We start from the raw sequence: 15,323 nt of genomic DNA, 5'->3' as shown, positions 1-15,323 counted from the left end.
GAATCTAAAAATGTAACTGATGACCTGGTATTTCATTGCATGAACAGGAACAATCAAAATCAAATTTTAAAAGCTTCTGTAGACAGAATCACCAATGCATTTTCCAGTATCAACAACCATAGGCCAAGTCCTCTTACCATATATATATATATATATATATATATATATATATATATATCCTCTCCCTCTCCAATATACATCACTATCTCCGTCTACTAAAGAACATTTGATTTTCAGCTATTTCCTACCCTTTCTCAGCATCTTAAATTGATTCATTTTTTTATAGTTCTCCAAGAAAAAAATCCAGTGTTCCTCCCTCCCTGGAACAGCAAACCATATCCTTTGTAGTAAGGATACAGGGACTTTCCAACACCTTTAAGGTTGTCACCTCACTGTTTTCCTTGAATGTGATTCTACTTGTCAAAATGAGAGAAGCATGGGAGAATAGCAAAGTAGAAGGATCCAGAGGGTCCTAGAAACCTACAAGTAGAACATTATGATAGGCAGATTTGGGCCCAGGGGTCCCGCTCAAACTAAGGCACCAGCCAAGGACAATACAGGTGGTAAACTTTAAACCCCTACCCAGATCTAGCCAATGGTCAGAACATTCTCCACAGTTGAGTGGAGAGTGGGATATGACTTTCTCACGTACTCTGGTGCCTCATATTTGACCACGTCCCCTGGAGGGGGAGACCTGGTGGCACTTAGAGGAAGGATAGCAAGTAGCCAAGAAGAGACTTGATACCCTATGAGAATATATAGGGGGACGTAATCCCCCTCAGGAGCAGTCATAGGGGAGGGGAATAAGGGAAAAATGGGAGGGAGGGAAGAATGGGAGGGTACAAGGGATGGGATAAACATTGAGATGTAACAAGAATAAATTAATTAAAAACAAAAGAAAAAAAATGATCTCTCTGTGTTTATATTTTATTCCCCTCAACTCTACCTTCACACAATAGCCTGAATAATTCCTGCTCACCTTAAAATGAATTCTCTCTCTCTCTTTTGCTAAAAAAAAAGCCCCTTAGTTTTGCTGACAAGAGATCTCATGTGTAATTCACATGTTGCCTAATGATATAATGATTCTGAGCATTTTTCATGTGTTTGTGATCCTTTAATACATCTTTTAATATTTTCACAATTTAATAATTTTAGTCATGTCTTTTGCTTATTATGATGTGGAGCTCTGTCACATACCTAGGCAACATCTCTTTTTTTTTTCAGATGCACAGCTTATGTATCTTTGATCCGTATCTGTGGACAGCCTCTTCATTTCTTTAATTAATGTACTGACAATTCTAAAGTTTTAGTTTGGAAAAAACCAGAAATGATCACTTTTATGGTTATTATTTATGAGCCCAAGAAACAGTTCCTTTTCTGAGCATCATGAGGAGGTCCTTCTGTGTTTTTAACAAAATATTTCATGATTTGGGCTTTTACATGTAAATATATGAGTCATGAATTCCTTGTATGAATAATGACAGGTAACGGTTATCTTTTACATAGTTAGTTGAAATTGTATACTAATTTTTTGCATAATTTGTAAAGGATTATCAAAATATCTTTTTAAAATAGTTGAAGCAATTCACCATTGAGGACACTAGGCTTGCAATTTTCTTTGGTGGTAAGGTTTATGCATTAAGAATACAATATCTTTAATAAAAGGACTTTCAAATTCTCTATTTTTGTGGAGAGGGGATAGCATTTTCTTTATTTTGATAAATCCACTCATTTTGCCTAAGTTGTAAAACTTATTTTTTGTGTGTGTGATCATTCATCTTATATTGTTACTAGTTTTTAACATGCAAAATGCCCTTTGTTCATTCATACATTTCATTTTAAGAAAACTCATCATCGTGCACCAGAAAAACACACCTATAGTAATCAGTTAAGATGGATCGATGTATCATCACCCAATGCCCGCATCTACATAATGGCTATATTTTTATATTCTGTGGGTATTTACAAATGAGTAATGACATGCAATGGTCATTCTGTGTTTCTTCCTTCCTTCCTTCCTTCCTTCCTTCCTTCCTTCCTTCCTTCCTTCCTTTCTCTCTCTCTCTCTCTCTCTCTCTCTCTCTCTCTCTCTCTCTCTCTCTCTCTCTCTTTCTTTCTTTCCTTCCCAACTTTTCAAGACAGGGTTTTCTATGTAGCCCTGGCTGTCCTGGAACTCGCTCTGTAGACCAGGCTGGCCTCACACTCGGGAATCTCTGCCCTCCTCCGCATTTTCATCATGCCTTTCCCATGCTCACCATAGTGTATTAGCTCATTCCTTCTAGCACTGAGTAGTATTCCAGCATCTGAATGCAACAGTTTATTTATCCACTCCCCTACTGAAGAATATCTTAGATGCTTCCAAGTTTGGGCAATTATGAATAAAGTTGCTATAAATATTTATGTGGAATCTTTTGTGGGAGCATGACTTTCCTGTTGATTTGGGAAAATTCCAAGGAGTGATTGCTGGATTATATGCTAGGGGTATGTTTACTTTTGTTAAGAAACTGCCAAACTCTTCCAAAGTGACTGTTTCTTTCTTTCTTTTCTTTTCTTTTTTTTTTATTCCTACCAGTGAGCAAAACACTATCTTTTCTTCCCACAATGTGTTATCCCTCATGAATGTACAGTTGGAAAAAATGATGTGAGTCTATTTCTGGATTCTCTATTCTATTATATTGATGCATTTGTTAGCTCTTTTAACAATAGCATACTGTTCTAATTATCATGACATTATAGGAACTCATCTTTTTTACTTGTTTGTTTTGTTTCTTTATAACAATTATAGAGTCCAGTTGAGAATATCCAAAGAACTGTTTTTGAGGATACTTTTTTTTTTTTTGCATTTTTTTTTATTAATTTATTCTTGTTACATCTCAATGTTTATCCCATCCCTTGTATCCTCCCATTCCTCCCCCACCCCCCATTTTCCCATTATTCCCCTCCCCTATGACTGTTCCTGAGGGGGATTACGTCCCCCTATATATTCTCATAGGGTATCAAGTCTCTTCTTGGCTACTTGCTGTCCTTCCTCTGAGTGCCACCAGGTCTCCCCCTCCAGGGGACATGGTCAAATGTGAGGCACCAGAGTACGTGAGAAAGTCGTATCACACTCTCCACTCAACTGTGGAGAATATTCTGACCATTGGCTAGATCTGGGAAGGGGTTTAAAGTTTACCTCCTGTATTGTCCTTGGCTGGTGCCTTAGTTTGAGCGGGACCTTGGATTGCTTTGAAAAACGTAGAATAGCTTGACAACTGTCCTCTTGACAGTTCAGAGTGTCCACATCATAGACTTTTGATTACCTTCCAACTCAAGTTCTGTTTTGCTATCTTTTTTTAAAATATATTTTATTAATTTATTCATATTACATCCAATTGTTATCCCATCCCTTGTATCTGCCCATTCCTCCCACCCTCCCATTTTCCCCTTACTCCCCTCCCCTATGACTGTGACTGAGGAGGACCTCCTCCCCCTGTATATGCTCATAGGGTATCAAGTCTCTTCTTGGTAGCCTGCTATATTTCATGAGAATTTGTGGCTGTAGCTTCTACCAGGTGCCTCTTGAATGAGGTTAGGTAGATTTAATCTCATTTGTGTGGATAATAATGTAAGTAGAATTGTGTTTTTTATTTCAAATTCTGCTTTTCTCTTGTTCCTAGGTAGGGATTTGATTAGCTGTGATTAATATATTAACGTTATATCCAACAACATTTATTGCAATCACTTGTTAGTGCATCTGTCAGTTCCTTAGTACCTTCATAGATGATCATAGTACCTGCAAAGACACTTTTTCTACTTTAATTTGTCTATATGTATTTGAAATTTTATTTTACTTTTGTCTGAGTTTTTAGTTACAGGGCAGTGTTTGAAAACAGTGGTGAGAGAAGACACAGTTCTTGTTTTCTAGTCCCGATAGGGAAGCTTCAGATGTTTCCAGAGTACATTATATCACCTCCACATGGTTTGTGTAAGCCTGGTCTTTATCAGCCTCACGGTTCCTTTCTACTCACTAGTTTTCTAAGAGCATTTATTTACGACGAATGGGTTTAGAACATTGACCAGTGCTTTTTCTGTATCTGTTGGTTTGATCATGTTATTTTCTTATTTCGCTTATTGATAAAATATACTGTTTATCAACTTATACTGACTAGCCTTAAAAATCTGAGATAGAACCCATTTGATAAGTTTGTATAAATTTACATAAGCAATGATAGATTCCATCTGTAAAATTTATTAAGGATATTTATATCTATGCCAATGAAACATAATGGTCAATAGTTTTCATTTCTTCTACTATTCTTGCCTGGCTTTGTTATGTGGTTAATGATGATGATGTAGACTGAGTTATGAACATCTTTTGAAGGAGAGTGCAGACTATCAGTATAATTATTTTCATAATTAAATGCTTGGTAGATTTTATCACTGAACAAATATGTTCCTGTACTTTATGTTTTTAAATGTTATTAGTTATTGATTACTTTTTAAAAATAGATATAGGTCAATTCACATTGTTCTATTTGATTTTGCATGAGATTTGATAGCCCACGTCAGTTAAAGAACTGACTAGTTTTATGTAGCTTATCAAATTTATGAGTGAAGTATTCTTAGTGTTCCTTTATTATCCTTATGAAATTCATAGGATGTTTAATGAATCTTTTTTTATTTCTGTTGTTAATAAAATAAGATTTTCTTTTATTCTTAGCTTTTTAGACGTTTATTAATTTCATTAACTTTTTCATAGGACTAGAGTTTATGGACTTCCTGCCTTTGATTTTTATCAATTTCTGCGGTCCTCATTCTTTTTTCTCTGCTCACTCTGAATTTGTTTCTTGAGATAGATATACGATTTCAGATCATCCTTTTAAAAATGTATGTACTCAAACTTACAAATAATGATGTGTTCTCAGTTTTCATCATGCACAAACTAAAAGTTTTTTTCTCTTGGTGTGTCATCAGATTGAAAAAATGCAAGATACACAGGCTTAGAAGGATGGAGTCCAGTTCCCTCCCCGACACACATCCTTTCATGGTAAAGCCTTACAATGGTCTAGACGCTATAGAGAGAAGTTGGGACTATGGTGCTCTTACCCTCCTTTTTCTAGGATTGCATTTCATTTCCCAGTGGTCACACCAGTTGCTGTGTTGTTTTGTGTTCGAAGTCAAAGGTTGTGAGTTTGCATCATAAGCAATTCTTGCTGTCTGTCCACTAACAGCACCTTCCTATCAGGCTGTGGTAGGACAAATGTTTTGCACACACATAAACACACACACACACACACACACACACACACATGAAGGAAGGAAGGAAGGAAGGAAGGAAGGAAGGAAGGAAGGAAGGAAGGAAGGAAAGAAGATTTAGGGGAGTGAGGAAGAGAAGAAAAGGGAAAAGTGGACTGAAGAGAGAAAAAGGGAGAAGAAAGAAAATGCAAAGATATTTCTGGGATAAAGTATGCTTAGTCAGATTTAAGAGACTAAATGTGATTCTTGAATATATTGTTTTGGCTACATGTGGCAATTCTTAAGTTATCTTGCACTCAGAAAGGATATTGCTCTTTAATATTTTTTTTGCAATTCTTGTCAGACTTTGTCTTCATTTCATAACATAAATTGAGAAACACTTTGTCTTCTTCATATGGAAATATACAGCATTGGGATTGTTTATCAGGGTTAGAATTCATCAGTGGCACCAATGGGACTACAGTTTTCTTCTGGTGAGATTTTCTATAGCAAGTTTGATTTCTTTAAGAGATGCTGCACTGTTATTTGCACACGTTTAAGGAGCAATTACCTTAGACATGTCTGTAAATTTTGTCTCTTACCTTGTTGGGGAAATTTCATCATTTCTTCTCACTGTTTCCACATACTGGCATTTTTTTCCCTCTTGGATATTGTGAGTTATATTATTGTGGCGCTGGTCTTAAAATTTCTTTTTATTATCAACAACTTTCCTCTCTATTTTAAAAATGTAGCTGGGCAGTGGTGACACACGCTTTTAATCCCAGCACTTGGGAGGCAGAGGCAAGAGCATCGCTGTGAGTTGGAGGCCAGCCTGGTCTACAAAGTGAGCTCAGGACAGCCAGGGCTATGCAGAGAGACCCTGTTTTGGAAAGTATAAAAAATAAAAATAAAATATAATTGTCATTGAGTTAAGTTCGGTTTATAGACTTTCCTTTGTACACTTTATTTTATTTAGTAAAAAGCTTTAGAACACTGTATTGCTTTTGGGTTCTTCTATCTTCCTTTTGAATCTGTTCGTCTCTGCTCTGTAGACAGTGTGGATGCGTTTCCCTTCATCCTAATATATCTCAGTTAGCACAGATTCCTTGAGTCTTTCCATGCTATAATAATGAGTCACGTTGATGCTGGCACATGTGGACCGTCCTGCTCTTGAGATAGGGCCACAGGTTTTCTTTTTTGTTTTTTCCTACCCTTTATGTGTTGGAAGAATTACAGCTGCACTCTGGACATTGCAGGTGACGTGTTGTGTATTACATTGTAGTCCTATAGCTCATTAATTTGGCTGAACTCATACCATCAGTTTTGTATTAGCCAAAATCTCAGCTCCATCCCTTCATCTTGTAGCTGAGGTCTCTTCCACTCATACATGTCCCAGTGCTTAGCAAGACAATTGTCTAGAAATGTAAGGAAGACATGGATGAGCTCACTGTCCGGCTGTCGTCTTGTGTGATAGCCTCTTGCTGTTCTGTGCTGTCATTCTGTCACTGTGGGCTTTAGACCAGAAAGTTGGGGCATTTCATCACAGACTTGCCATGCCACATGGCCTCTAAATGTAGTTTGCCCCCAGGCTTCTCCCTTTATAGCCACAAACTCTCCTAGTTCCAGGGACCACATCTGCATATGACAATGGCTGGCATGAGAAAACAGACATGTCTTGCTATTTATCAATGATGTTGCCAGAAACTGTCCTTTATGCCAGACCTGTGTCATATGTCCTCCCTAAAACCAATCACCAGCAGAAACAATGGTGTGTTATGTTTGGCTTGGTGAGTTTAATGGCGTGAGGAGGAGAGTGGGCCTTCCAAATAAGTCAGTGGCGCTCCCACAAAGGAAAAAGCTAGTAATAGGCCTGAGATAGACACCAACTGCGTCTGCTACAGAAACTCTGCGTTGCAAAATTCCAGGACTAACACAGGAATTGTGGTCCTCAAAATTGTGCAATGCAGTGCTGCTAAAATTAATTACTAGATAATTTTATAAAAGTTGAGAAATTTATGAAGTGAGAAATCAAATTTAATCCTATCTAATGATGGAATGACTTAAAGAGAGGGTTAGGGGCACTATTACTGGAGAATTCAGAAAGTGTCTGGCTGGGGATAAGCTCAGTTGATAGATTTCCCAGCACCACATTGACCAGGCATGGTGACAAAGGCACGCAACTCCAGCATTCTGGAGGTAGATGTAGGGCCATAACTTCAAAATCATTCTTGGCTGTTCAAATAGTTCAAGGGCTGCCTGGAATACATGAGACCTTGTCTGAAAGAAAAAAAGGAAGGAAGGAAGGAAGAGAAAGAAAGGAAGGAAGGAAAAGATAGAGAGAAAGGGAGAGAGAGAGAGAAAGAAAATAAATTCCATAATGTCTCCCATATATTTGGATATCTAGTGCCCAGTGGGTGAAATGTTTGGAAAGATGAGAAGGTATGGCTTTGTTGTAGGAGATGTGTCTCTGAAGTTGGGGTTTGGAGGATCAAAAGTCTGTACCACTCCCAGTTAGTTCTATGTGACGTATATTAATACTTACAGGTTAAACGCTCTCTAAATCTTCAGCTTATTTTTTTTTCTTAAAAAATTTTATTTTTGGTTTGAGTCATGCCTTGCTCATGCTAGGTAAGTGTTCTAAGCACAGAACTTCAGCTTCTGTGTTCCCACCGATTCCTGGCTATCGATCTATTGGCTGATTTCTATTTGAGTTGCTTAGTTTTTGTGGTCCTGGAGTTGAACCTAGGGTCTTATACATGCTATGCAAGTACTCTGCCACTGAGTATATATCCCCATTAACTGGAAATACAGAGCAATGCCACCAGAGCCACATTTTAAAAGTCCACCTATTTACAAGGCTCAACGTAGGACTGGATGTTTAGCTAGAGATTACTGAAAGTTTGAAAGTGTCTGTGTGCATCAATAACTGGAATAAGTAAGGGAAATTCCAACAACAAGCTTTTTAATATGAAAAATAGGAATAAAATAGGTCTTGTGTGATTTTTAGCCATAGAAAGTGTAGTTGAAGTAGTAAAAGGAAAAAAAAAAAAAGCAACCAGAGAAATTCTGCACTAATCCATTTACAAATGAGCATGATTTCACTGGTTAAAGGCAAAGACTGCTGCTTTATCACAAATGCCAGTTAAGTTCATTTTCCCTCTACTAATCGAAATTTAGTAGCAGAGTATCCCAACCTCCGTTTAACAGCAGTGGGTAGATAGATGCCAAGATTTATATAAATATATATTTATATAATTTATATAATATATATTATTTATGTTATATATATAATATATAATATATACATATATATGTATTGACTATCAAGCTATCCCAGCCTCCACTAACCTCACCGGGAACAAGGATTGGTACCTAGCAGTGGAGGCAGCAAGGAGTCATTGAAAAGAATCTTCCGCAAACACGGGTTATAAAACGGCACGGTCGTGAATAGCTGGCCTTAGCTGGGATTCAGGGGACTCCCCCTCCGGATCCTCCCTAATTTAGAGGGTGTTTCGTACATTCTCAGTCAGAAAGCATGGTCTTCTAAAGGCGCGCTCGGGGCGGGGGGAGGGGGGCAGTAGATGCTGAGAAGTGTCCAAGCCTCTCATCCTCAAGACACTGAATTCTAAAGTGTGTCTTCCCTTCCTGTCTGCATCTGCTCTCCTGGAAGTGGCTCGTGTCCTTGTTGTGTGAATGGCTGAAACCCTTTTCTATTCGCTTCTCCGGAAGACACGGAGAAGGTCGTCACCAACCTGACTGCCTGAGAAACTGCACTCAACCTCTCCCAGACCCTCCTGTTTGTAACCTGTGAGGTAAGCGCTGGATGATGACAGGAAAAGTCTGGTCTTCCCAAGCTGACAGGGGAGAGCCCCTGTCTTGCCTAAGGACAGCAAGGTGAGAGAGCAAAGGAGAAGCAAGCATTGCCTGCCCTGGCTTATATCGATTTCTAGGAAAGCCAACTGCTTGTGAACTACATAGAAGTACCATCACGAACTTCACAGTAATCTCCACGCGTATTTCTTCTTGAGATTTTTCTGCATGAAACAGCTTTAAGCCTATCCTTAAGACTTAGATAAGGCGCTGGGCGTGGTGGCGCACGCCTTTAATCCCAGCACTTGGGAGGCAGAGGCTGGCGGATTGCTGTGAGTTCGAGGCCAGCCTGGTCTACAAAGTGAGTCCAAGACAGCCAGAACTACAGAGAGAAACCCTGTCTAAAAAAAAAAAAAAAAAAGAAAGAAAAGGTTTAGATGAGGCTACCTCTCCATTTTAAAAAGAATTATCCATAGATGAATACAAATATTCAGATAATAACACTAAGTGTCCCAGAAAAAATGACATAATTAATTCATATTCCTAATATGAACTATATGTTAATAAATTTTTAATTGCAAAAGCAATTATTTTAAAGATGCAATATTAACATGAGGAAAAATTTAAAAGTTTCATAGTTAACTGGAAAGGAAAATAAGTTTAAATTATTTTTTTATTCTTTGGCAGTCTCATACACGAATAGACTGAATTTTAATTTTTTTTTTTTTAATGATCCAAAGACAGAAGAAAGGTGCCGGTTCCGTGTTCCCTGCGCACATGAAACACCTTAAGGGCACTGCGCGCCTGTGTGCTGTGGACTTGGCTGAGCAGCACAGCTATTTTAAGGGCATGGTAAAGGACGTCACTCATGATGCTGGCGCGGCGCAGCCTCTCGCTAAAGTGATCTTTCGTTATCCCTACAGATTTAAGAAGCGGACGGAGCTGTTCATCGCCGCAGAGGGAACCCACACTGGACAGTTCGTGTACTGTGGCAAGAAGGCCTAGATGAATATCGGCAGAGTTTTGCCCGTGGGCACCATGCCGGAGGGTACCGTCCTGTGTTGTCTAGAGAAGCCTGCGGACAGGGCCAAGCTGGCACTGGAGCCTCCGGGAACCACGCCACAGTCATCATCTCCCACAATCTAGAAACCAAGAAGACCCGAGTGAAACTGCCTTCAGGGTCCAAGAAGGTCGGCGTTGTGGCTGGTGGAGGCAGAATTGACAAGCCTGTCCTGAAGGCTGGTCGGACATTCCACAAGTACAAGGCAAAGAGGAACTGCTGGCCACATGGACGCGGTGTGGCCGTGAATCCTGCGGGACATCCCTTTGGACGTGGTAACCACCAGCACATTGGCAAACCCTCCACTATCCGAAGAGATGTCCCTGCTGGGTGTAAAGTGGGTCTCATCGCTGCCCGCCAGACTGGGCGACTGCGTGGAACCAAAACTTTACAGAAGGAGAACTAGAGCTCAGGATCTAATAAAGTATCTAATAAAGTATGTCCTTTGGCTAATAAAAAAAGAAAGAAAAAAGAATTTTAATTCTCTTAAACCCCTGTTACCATAGAAAAAATAGTTTTAAAATGGAGGGTTTTTTTTAAACTATAAGCTTTCTAGAAATGCACTTTGTTTACAGATATAATTTCAACTTTATTAAGCTCCTTTCATTATACATGAAAGCATTTTTTATCAAATCTGTAACAATTAAATAATTGATTATTTGAACCTCAAAATTCATTTGCTAAATAAAAAGCTTTGTAGTCTTCGATCTTGATGTAACTACACTATGCATTTCAGTAGCACAAATGTCCTGTTATCCTTATCTTTCTTTCAGTAAAAGAAGCCAGGACATCCTCAAGCAAACATTAGCTGTTTTACAGTAAGCTTTGTGTTAAATTGCACTTCCTTGTAATCTCGGATAAACACAAAAACACATTATCACAAGCGCTTACCTTCGAAGATGATGTTTATTCCGGTGTAGAGTCCGTGCTGTCCTAAGGGAGGCAAACAGGATCTCAGCCAACCCACAGGCAGAGAACCTTAAACCAAGTTACTCCTTACAAAGCACAACGGAAGGGACAACAGGTGAGGATGCTGACAAACCGGAAGTGAGGAGGCACTAATACAACTCCAGGAGCTTAAATAGCAAGAGAAGGGAAAAAAAAAAAAAAAAAAAAAAAAAAAAAAAAAAATCAGCCTGGTCACTCCAGGAATAACGAGCGACCTGGAGGAAGAGGAGTGCAAATCTGGAAGGATACACCTCCTATCAGAATCGTGATAGGGAAACAAAACGAACTGTAGGGAGAAATACCATGCGGTTTCGTTTTCTCAGTATAAGCTGAGTGTAAGTCAGCTGCCACAGGAGTGCTGGAGAGGCATGGCCGGTCAGCACAGAGCTGGCCAGAGAAAGGAAGAGAACGGATTCCCAGGGGAGAATCCAAGGAAAGTCAGGACAACAATGATTGCATTTACTACAACACATACACACACCACACACACACACACACACACACACACACACACACACACACACACACACACTCACACACACACCTTTTCCGTTACCTCTAATTGGTAGTCAGCGCATCTTCCGAGCCTCGGTCTACTGAATAGGAGCAAGACTTGTCAGGTTGAGAGTGGGTACTAGGTCAAAATCAGTTTCACAAGATTTACGTTTTAACAGCAGGCACATGGGCCTGGAGAGAGGGCTCAGTGGTTAAGAACACCTGCTGCTGTGAGAGAGGATTTGGTTCAGTTCCCAGCACTCTCCGGGCAGCTCACAACTGCCTGTAACTATCTCAGGGGCTGCTCTTCTGGCGTTCGAGGGTCCCTGGCCACGTGTACTACATTCAACATGGTCTCTTCTTCATGCAACTCACATAAAGACATTATTTAATAAGAAATCTGACCAAAAATTAGAAAGCACAGCAGGTTAGGGGATTTTTACCAAGAAATAGTTAACCTAATTGTTTAGAACACATAGATTTTTTTTTTTTTTTTTCCTGGAAGAAGAAACAGAGGAGAGAAGTTCAGAGCTAGCTGCCAGAGATTTTTGCCCAAATCCTCAGCCTGTGGGAGGAGTCTAGAGCTGTAATCACAGAGTGCCTCATGATCAAACCTTAATCCTCCAGGAAGCCAGGGGGCAGGAGTCACCGGTTCCCTTAGCTCCTTTGTAGAGAAAGGCAGCATAAATAATTGACAGGATCCAAATCTCTCCAAGTGTTTGCTAGGTCCTGAGGGAATTCTAGCTTTCCCATCCCTAATGACAAAAACAAAAATCAAAGTTTCACCCGTGTGTACATATATGACAGTCTTTAAGAGTTAAATTGCCCTATCTTCCTTGTTAGACCTAGCATATTGACAATAGACTACTAGTACACAGGAGGCACTCAATAAATGTTACTTGAATAAAAAACAATTAAGAAAAATATATGAAAATGACCATACTGTGAATATTTTCATGTCAGTGAACCAGAAATATATATATGTATATGAGCAAAATTTATGTTTCCAATATATTTTGTGCATATAGTCTGCAGGTCATTTCAGTCAGTACTGTAGTTAATTGGGGCAGGAGGACCTGGTTTGAATCCCAAGCGCCCCCACGCATAAGAAAGGACAGTTATTGCTCTGAACACCTGGCTTCCTGATGCTGTGACTGTGGAAACAGGCTCATCTCTGGGGCTTTCCGGCCAAGGGAACAAGGTAGCAGGACAAAGCCTTTCCCTGACCTACACAGAGCTCACTCTGCACTGCACACACAACCCACTCACAGGTTCACACACAGCTATAGGTGAACCAGTGCCTGTCTATTTAAACTGCAACAGCGCTTTTGAGGTCGGATGAGGGATTTTCCTTTCGTGGTGTCACGGTGACCCTCACAAAGCTCGGGTGGTCGTCTTTTGGACTTTTGGTTTCTCAAGTAAAGACAGCCAGCCAGAAGATGAATACAACTCTTGCATTTTGTGGATTGGTTGAAGTCACTCCGGGACAGAGCAGTTAGGAGTGCCAGCAACAGGCCTGAAAGGTGACCCTAGGGTTGCAACAGCCTTCTACCTGTGTGCTTCTTCTTCTTCCTCCTGTTTTTCTCCTTGTCACCTCTTGCCCAGTATATCTCTGCTCCAATTGATTAGCCAGAGAAAAGCAATAAAATACCTTAGTGTTGGGTTATTAACTAGCAGTTGATTAGACAAAGTGAAATAAATGTTTTTGTGGTTTGGGTAAAGCAGACTCTTTTAAATGAAATGAACACAGTCTAAAGTGACTTATACCACACATTTTCAAGATAGTCACAGGTTCTTTGGGATTTAGTAAGACGTTTTAAGTTGCTCCCCCCAAACAGTTGGTACCATTTAGAAAAATAATCTATTAATTTGACTCAATTCTTTGCACCATCATGTTGAATTTTCCCAAATCAATGTGGTACTTCAAAATGTATATACATTCATATAAACAATTATTTTTAAAGTCTGGCTGGCTGTCTTTACTTGAGAAACCAAAAGTCCAAAAGATGTTTCGATCACCTGAGCTGTGAGGGTCACCGTGACACCACGAAAGGAAAATCCCTCATCCGACCTCAAAAGCGCTGTTGCAGTTTAAATAGACAGGCACTGGTTCACCTATAGCTGTGTGTGAACCTGTGAGTGGGTTGTGTGTGCAGTGCAGAGTGAGCTCTGTGTAGGTCAGGGAAAGGCTTTGTCCTGCTACCTTGTTCCCTTGGCCAGAAAGCCCCAGAGATGAGCCTGTTTCCACAGTCACAGCATCAGGAAGCCAGGTGTTCAGAGCAATAACTGTCCTTTCTTATGCGTGGGGGCGCTTGGGATTCAAACCAGGTCCTCCTGCCCCAATTAACTACAGTACTGACTGAAATGACCTGCAGACTATCTGCACGAAATATTTTGGAAACATAAATTTCACTCACCAACTTGGATTCAGCCTGTAAGTGACCTCTCAATGCATTGCAATCGTTTTACAAAAAAAAAAGTTCAACAACTCTGAAATCTAAAACACTTCCGCTCCTGTTCATCTCAACAAGGGATGCTCAGAGCCTGTTGCCAAGCTTCTTCACTGGCCCGCAAGCGTTGCACTCCTACTCTCTGTAAAATAAATGAACGAATAAATAAATAAATAAATAAATAAACTCTTTTCATTTCACTCAAAGCTCTTCCTTTGAAAGCAATAATTATAAACTATTGCGTCTGTACTTAGAGGTGGTTGATGTGGCTATCACTTCTAGCTGTAGCTTTGAAAAAAAAAGCTAGCAGAAAGCAGTACCTTACTGTTGGCATTTCTTGTATGTGAATAGGAAAACAGGGGTGTGTTGCTAAGGGCTGTCCCACAGGCTTAAAAAATGAGGCCTGCCCATGTCATAACTGTCTAACGGCCTGGCTGACTTTTGACCTGATTTAGCATTATTTGAAGCAGCTCACTGACACTGCCAATAACATCTCACATTCACGGAACACACGTCTTGAAATTGAACCACAGGCAGAGCTGAACAACATAAAGAATCCAGGAAATGCATGTTTCAAGTGTAACCCGCTCAAATAGACTAGCTAATGGTCTGGGAGAGGCCTCTGTGCTGCCTCTTCTACATGGAAGTGCCACATCTGAGAAGTCTTTAATGCTTTCTTCTCAGGATCTTGCTTTTAAAAGTCTATAATTTTTCAGATCATCACATTTGACAAAAAGTTTACCTCTGTTTCTTTCAACAAAGATTTAGGCTAATATCACTGGATATGCTTAGGCCATAGAAACACAGCACGCTTTCCAAAGATCGGATGAAAGAGACAGACAGCCTTTTAGAATAGTGGGTACCATTCTAACCTGAAGCTTGCTCTGCCCTTTCAATCTTAACAGAGAAACAATTAATAAAGGAACCCATTAAGACCTGATTATTGCAGGTAAAAAAAAAAAAAAAAAGGAAGGTAGAATTTCAGTCCTTTGAAGTAACTGAGAATGACTCAGGCCTCATTACAGAGATATAATCTACATTCATACATTTATGTTACCGATTCAAATCTATTGGGAGGGATTGGATTCCGTTAAATAGCGCATCTTTCCTGTGGAACTTTTCTCAGGCTTTTCTGGGGCTAAGCTAAGGGGTGACTTAACAATGCAAAGTGATGGGGGGTTCAGGGATTCCGCTGTGCTGTAGAAGAAAGGCAGTACAGAAAAGAAAATGAAGAGTGAGACGTAATCTAAAAAGCTATGTCAGCTTTTCCTTTGGGCTGTCGAGTGAGTGCCCCCACCCCCTGTCATCACACTATACAGAGGAGGGGCGAAAGGACTCTGCAA

General features: G+C 39.8%; 1 pseudogene; it reads left to right on the top strand.

The window, feature by feature from the left end:
- The first annotated feature begins 9,756 nt into the window (after window positions 1–9,756).
- LOC127212505 (60S ribosomal protein L8-like) lies at window positions 9,757–10,493 on the top strand (annotated as a pseudogene).
- The last annotated feature ends 4,830 nt before the right edge of the window (window positions 10,494–15,323 follow it).

This window comes from Acomys russatus, chromosome 30, assembly GCF_903995435.1.
Source record: "Acomys russatus chromosome 30, mAcoRus1.1, whole genome shotgun sequence".
Taxonomy (NCBI): Eukaryota; Metazoa; Chordata; class Mammalia; order Rodentia; family Muridae; genus Acomys; species Acomys russatus.
This window is presented reverse-complemented; position numbering and strand designations above follow the sequence as displayed.